Here is a 7,519-nt window from a genome sequence, read left to right on the forward strand (position 1 = left end):
ACCCTCACCTGAATCTCTCCTCTTCCTGTCTCCAACATGAGTCATGTTCAGAGATGAAGTTTCTTTTGCCGGCAGACAGGTATTTAGAGAATAGATCGCTTCCCTGTGGGTCTGAGAGGCTCTGTGAGCATTCTCTGGATAGTTATGGGCAAGTTGGAAAAGTGATCATCAGACGAGGAGTCATAACTCTTGAGCCTGAGGTCTGGTCAAGGAGGGACAGGAACAGGTTGCTATGGAAGCAGTGATGGGGGAGAACATCTCAGTCTCTAAGAACGCAACATGTGGGCTCTGGAGCCAGGCACTCTGGGTTCATATCCTTGTTGTTTACTGAATATGTGTCCTTTGGCATTTAACATAACTTGTTTTTGCCTTATTCTCTGTACCCCCCCCCCCATGGACTCTCCCGCTATTCCTCATCTTGTGGGTATTGCAGGGGTTAAAAAAAGTTAATTCAAGTAAAGCATCTACAGCGGTGGGTGACACTGTGTTACGAAACACATCCTACAGAGTCAAGGTGACTTAGTGTCAACGATGCTGAGAAATCACTTCTAAAACCAACGGCATCAAGCAGCCACCCTTACTGCCAAAGGCTGCAGGTAGGCAGTGTGTGTCTCTCAGGTGCCTGTGGATGGGGAGGCTTGACTGTTCCAGGGTGGGCTTGGCTAGGGAAGGCTCTCCCCCAAGGAACTTTTTTCCTTCTTTCTGACGCCAGCTGGCATGGTGACAGCCAAGGCACAAGATTATATATAGAAACATATAGTGTTTGGAGGTCCAGGCTTGGAACCAGCACACCACAGCATCTACCTTCTCTCCTGGCCAAAGGGAGTTGCTTGATGAAACCCGGAGACTGCGTGGGCAAGCAGTGCGGTGAAGGGAAGGGTGGCAAAGAAGAAGGAAGGATATGCTGACTACCATGGTAACCCCTTTATGAAGAGGGATCTAGGTTGAGATTCTATATTCAGACCCTGAGTCTTCGAGCTAACCTTGGTGTCCCAAGATTGGAAGGATTAAATCTAAAACAAATCCAGGCTCTGGATAAACTCCTATCCAGTCAGACAAGTTTCTACTTAGTTCCGGAGACTAAGCAAGTGGACAGATGCAGTGAATGCCTGAGGACCAAGCTAGAGCATCCAGGAGGCCAGTGCACAAATATTAGTTTGCTACCAGCCTGGGCTACATAGCAAGAGCTTATTTCAGAAAGAAAAGGGGAGGGGGGTTGGGGAGCAAAAGCAACGGAAGTGACTGCTGCTGTGTTAGAGTCTGCTTCGCTGGGGTCCTCAGGCAACCTTCCCGTTAAGCAGTGTTGTCTTTTCTTCTGTCTTTCTCTTTGCCATGCTGGGGATCTGAACCCAGGATCCCAGTGCAAGCAAGGCAAGTGCTCTACCACGGCAGCCCAGTCCCCTGCTTCCCAGGAGCCTTTCCTAAGGACTCTTCCCAGGATGCCTTCTGAGGACTTTCTGGGTAAACCCCACCCTAAGTACAGTGAGGAAGGATGCTTAGAAATGGCAGGACTTGGAAGGGATGTTATATCTCAGTTACTACTCAAGAGCTGGGCCCAATTACCAATGGGGGAGGGGCCTTAAAGGGACAGTGTGCCTTGCTGTGTAATTAAGCTCTCTCACTCACTCACTCACTCACTCACTCACTCACTCACTCACTCACTCATTCACTCACAGTTTTTGTTTCCTCCTTTGCTTTAGCCTGTGTTTAAGGAGCCATCCTCTTGGCAGCAGGATGCTTTTAAAACCCTCTAAGTGGAAGCATCCTGGGTAAGGGGAACACACACAGGGCAGTGTTGGGAGCCCGCCTGATGGTCTCCTTCTCCTTCTCTTCTCTTCTCCATCCATTAAGGCAAGAAAATTCTGCTTAATGGATGACCGACCACAAGAGAATTGGGGGATCTGAACCATCTACCTGTGCCTTGGTCAGTGCTCTCTCCAGTCACATTTCTGACTCCCAGCCCCCTTTCACTAATGTGTCAGCTAAAAATCAGACAGAAAACTTTTTTTTTTGAGGGGGTGGGGCTTGTTGATGACATGCCTACCCTTATTTTGATTTTCGTCCCAACAGGGTCTCCCTGTATGACACAGGGGTAGCTTGTAATTACTAATCCTTCTGTCTTGCCCTCTCAAGTTCTGGGACTGTAGGTGTGCATTACTATGCCCTGATGGTTTAGAACTGTTCTTGAAAACAGGGTCTCACTCTGTAGCTGGTCTGGAACTTACAATGATGCCCCTGTCTCTGTCTTCTGAGTGTTTGAATCACGAGGCATGCACCACCATGCTTGGTCCTTGAACCTTTTTGCACTAGCGACCACACTTACAGATGTGACCTAGGACACACATGCGTGCGTAGTGTCACAGATGGGACCAAAGCGTTGGGAAATAGTGTCACATCTGAGCAGAATGCTGGTGAGGGCCTGATCCCTTCAAATGTGTGTAGTGCCTGGTAAGGAAGTAGGGGTGCAGTCCCAATAAAGCCTTCCCAGGCCCACCCACATCCACAGCAAGCTGCAGCAACGTCGGAGAAAATAGAGGGAGGACGTAGCTGAGTGACACAGGTTATTTGATTTAGGGTGTGTCACTGGCTTGTGAACCTCTGAGGTGTACCAATTTCTCCAGTGCAGGGTTCCAAGACCATTGGAGAGAACTGAATAAGTACATGTTCCCGTACCATTGGAAATAAATCCACCGAAGCTTTCAAAGAGAACTCACTGAGTAAGTAACTGAAGATGCCCCAATAGCAGGAGATTGTGACAGTGACTGAAATCTGAATGGAAGCAATGAGCTGATGACTATCTAACCTTATACAGTGCAAGATGAGGAAACCAAGGCACAGATCAGACTAACACCCAAGGGTGCTCAGGTAGTCTTAAGGGTGAGGACAGCTCCAATTCTCTTGGTGTTCCTGTCGATGCTAACTTCCACCCGTTTTTCTTTAACTTTTTTTTCTTTTCTTTTTCTTTTTGGCTTGCATATATGTCAGATTCCCTAGAACCGGAATGGGCAGGAGTGAACTGCCATGTGAGGGCCAGGAATTGAACCTCGGACCTCTGGAAGAGGCAGCTCTTTACCACTGAGCCTACTCTCCAGCTCCAAGTTGCTGCTGTTTTGGGTCTTAGCTTTGTCATCTGTCAAATGGATTTTTGTGACTCATATACAAGACGAGGCACTTAGCAATGACCAAAGTTTGGGATGTGGAAGCAGGCCTACAGGCCTACCAGAGCAGCCTCCCATCTCCTGTTGTGAGCATCAGGAATTAGGATGAGGAATTAGGTGGCTGCCCTTAAACTCACCCATGCTCCCAGGGGACATCTAAGTCTTCTATCAAAGGGAGCCATGATTACACTCCATCACTCCTGTCCCTCACTCATATCCTGCCAGACTGTGCTGGGTCAGAATTTAGCTGAGCTTCATCAGGCTAGGTGAGGTCTACTCTGTGCCCAACAGAGGAGAGACTGATGTGGAACTTCCAGCTTTGTGATTTGTGTGTCTTCAAAGCCCTCCACAAAAACAAAACAAAAGTAACAACAACAACAACAACCAAAAACCCCAAACAAACAAACAAACCAACTAACCTAAGCAAATGTCTGATCCTAAGGCAAGTGGAGGCCACCACACAGAAGAGTGCCTGTTCTTGGAGGTGTTTATAAGGCCCCTCACATTCAGTACCTTGGTGTCTTGATTCACACAGGGCCCAGCCAAAGCCTATACACCATCCATGAGTCTTCATTCAACTTGAGCGCGCAGATGGATGCAGAAAGCCGGGAAATGCCAAATCGTGTGTTTGAACAGTTGAGAGGAAACCAGACTCAGTAAGGATCTAGGGCCTTGGATTTAGCTGGTGAATTTTTCTTCTCTGGGATTTCCTGTCCCTTTTCTGGATGTTCCTATCTACCCCACGTTCCTTGGCAGTTGGTTTAAAGGCCGTGAAAGAGAGCCATACACAGACTCGGGCTTAGCTATTAAAATATCACCCACCGCTGATGGTGGTGATATTTTTGTATGGATCCCACACTAGGTTTATAGACATAGGCTCCCAGCCTCTGTCAGTGGAAAAGGAGGAAACTGTAAGACTAAGTTTAAAGGCACATCCACACCCAACAACCACTTAGGAGAGCAAGCCACAGGGACAGCAGAGCAGCCCAGGGAGACAAAGGGAGATGCACTCTTAAGGGGTGTAAAATGAGTGAACCCAAAGGGCTCCTGCAATGTTTTTAGACTGCAGTTGAAACTTAACAAATTTTAAAATGTAAATTATCTGGTATTCCGGATTGCACAGGAGGGGGGGGGCAGCAAGGAAGAGACAATGGACTGCGATTAGATAATTTACTTAGGGCTAAAATTCCAGGAAGTTTGTGTTGATCTGGGCCTCTATGTTGTTACTCTTTAGCTCAAATCTAAATCTTTATCTTCTTATTACAGTCGAGAGGGCATTTTTTCTACTTAGTCATTTTTACAGTTGTAATTTTTACCGCTTTCATCAAATAGAGTTGGTTAGATTGGCAGCTCTTAGCACTGAGATGGAACTAATGGGAGGGCCCAGTGGGTCCTGTTTTGTTTATTCTAACAGTGCAGTCTTTGATCTAAACATATTTCCTGGGGTCTGGACCAGATGACCTAATTCCTGTCTTATCCTTTTCCACGTCTCTGTGCATCTCAGATTGCTGCCTTACCGAGGGACCCTTTGAATTCACTTTACTGTTCTGTCCCCTACTTTGTTACAGTCTCTGAGGTTTGTTTCATTTAGGGTGGAGTGTGTAACTCCCAGCAAAGGACCCACGGCTGTGTTTTTCTAACAGAGCTGCTAAGTTTTAACGGAGTGGGAGCGCTTTTCCTTTTTTTCTTTTATACATCTCTTTCTTGACATTCGCTACACGCCAAAAACAATAAGCAAATAACCTACTGCTAGAAGTCCACGTTAACTGCAAATCACTTCGGACTTTCTGTTTTAACACTTTTAAAAAACAAATATATAACTTTAAAATGCTGTTGCCTCCTCTTGCCCTAACAGCCGTTTGTTAGGCTTAATCTGAACTGAGAAGCATGGATTCGAGAAAAAACAAAAAACAAAAACAAAACCAAAAAAGCCCAAAGCTAGCTTCCGTTTATCTCCAGTTGATCTTTCAGGCCCTTCGTTCCAACTCCCTACACCCTCCTCGCAGACTCCCCGCTTGAGGAACTTTAGGTAGCTTCCGCCAGCAAAGGTGGCAGCTTCTTTTCTTACCCAGGTCGTTGTCAATCAACTGCTTTTCCAAGGGTGTTTTCCGGGAAGGGAGGCCCTTATTGGGGGAGGGGAGGAGAAAGGGTGGAGAGACTCATAAAGGAGTAAGAGGGAAAGACACGTGGGGTTAAAAGGCAGATATTAAGTCCTTAAAGTTGGTACATTTTGGGCCACTGACACCGCTACACTTTTAGGTATATTTACAATTCACATTTAAGAAAAATGGCACCTAAGTGAGTATTTTTGGTTCAAAACTTTTGAGAATTTAACTGTCTTTGCAGTTTGCAGCGACCCTTCTTAGTTCAGACAACCTGGCTCCAACTGTCCCTCAAGTTCCAAAAAGGGAAAAGGAGGCTCTGGTGGCAGAGTGGGAGAGGAAAGATGGGCTAGGCTCGGTCGCATAATCTGCTGAGAACCCACACAGTTACTTTGTGAATATCAATTCATTTCTCTTGGGCAGAGCTAAGTTCAGACCCTGTGCGTTTAGCTCCGGGCTGCGGGCGCTTTCTGGGTTTGGAAGAGACATAGAGGGGAGAATGGGCAGGTAGTGATCGCTGCATTACAATGATCATCAATCGATACAGATAGGTGGGGACACAAGGCGGGAGGAGGGGCGCAGAGAAACCGGGACCGCGATCATCACGAGGGCCAAGGTGGCTTCTGAAACTCTGGCTGAACCCAAAGCAACGTTAGTTCGCCTTAACTTACTTGCAGAAGGCCCTAGAAGGGAGCTTCAAGGGACAGAGGGGAAAGCAACAGCCCCTGCCTCCTCGCGGAGACGGCCTTGTAGTCCTGTGGGCATCGCGCGGGACTCGGGACCTGGGGACACGGCGGGACTGTGGCAAGCAGGAAGTGCGGGCCCATCTGCAGCGCGATGACCGGGGAGGGTGGCAGAGGCGCTGTCACTGCCTGGCCCCTTGTGGTGGCCGCAGCCGGGGGACAGCCCCGACGTCCCCAGACTTCATGCCCTGACCAGGAACCCCGCCCCCGTCCCCGGACAAGGCAAGACCTGTGAGGAGACCGTGGCCTCTCGGACAGCCGAGCGTCTGGCCTCTTAACCCAGTGCTCACTCCTGGGGGGGGGGGGGGGGGGAAAAAAAAAAAAAAAAGGCTGCAGGCAGAGTGACCGGAAAGGACCTGGAGGTGAACGAGAACCAAGGCATCTGATCGGTTCCCCCACTCTGTCCACCATCTCTGACTTGGGGCATGGGGGTGGGGGTGGGCTCGCCCCGAGCGATCAGGCCAGAGAGCAAGGGCTTTCCCCGGCTGGACCTGACGGTGGAGTCAGCGCTGTAAGGACCCTTGTGGCTCTCTGGGCTTCGGAGTCCAAGAAAAATCTTGGGGGAAGAACGGTTTAGGATAGCCCAGGCCTGCTGGGAGCTTCTGCTGGAGTGGTCCAGGTTGGCCCAGGTTGTCAGTCTCCCCTGGGCGGTGAGATTCATCACCCCCCAGAGACAAAGAGAGTTCATCGACCCCTGGGCAGACAGCTTTCACCCTGCCTATTGCCACTCCAAAACTGTGCTTAGGAATGAAACATGCCCTTGGAACAAAAGACATAAAGGAAGAAAACTCTGGTTAACTTGGATGATGAACTGTTTCAAGTTGCTCCTATAGATCTGTATAATAGATTTGTTGTTGTCGTCGTCGTTTAAAATATGTATGTGCTTTTAAATGCCTAAAAGACCAATTAAATAAAGAAAATGTTCACCTCCTGGGTTGAGGCCCAGTTTCTAGTCAGATTATATAACCCTGCTGCATGGAGAATTCTCCAGCAATGCAGCTCTCAGCTGCCTGAAAAAACATGCCACGGAATCAGGTGGAACGGAACTAGAATAGTTAAAGCTTAAATCCACCCATCCAGTTTAAAGGATGGCCCTTACCTGTCAAGATGAGGTCTCCAACCACAAGTAACGTTCCCCCCCCCCCACACACACTTTGGAAATGCAGTGGGAGAAGGCTAGAAATGAGTATACTCTCCAAAACAGGAAATGGATATAGTGGAAATAGTTAGGTCGCAGGGTCTCAAAAACAAGCAAACAAACAAACAAAAAAACAAAAACAAACAACAAAAGAGAAACAAACAAACAAACAAAAAACCCAACCAAACGAAAAAAAATCCAAACCAAAAGGCAGGCCCATGCATGATGCCCAATTCTGTTATGCCTTTTACAATTTTTTTCTTATTTAGAGATACTAGCTCACATACAGAATTTACAGCTACCTAGGGAAATGTTAAGCTACCTTTAGGGCCCTAGCTAAATAGAAATGCACTCTAAAAACACAGACACAATATGTTG

Source organism: Mus pahari, chromosome 20, assembly GCF_900095145.1.
Source record: "Mus pahari chromosome 20, PAHARI_EIJ_v1.1, whole genome shotgun sequence".
Classification (NCBI taxonomy): domain Eukaryota; kingdom Metazoa; phylum Chordata; class Mammalia; order Rodentia; family Muridae; genus Mus; species Mus pahari.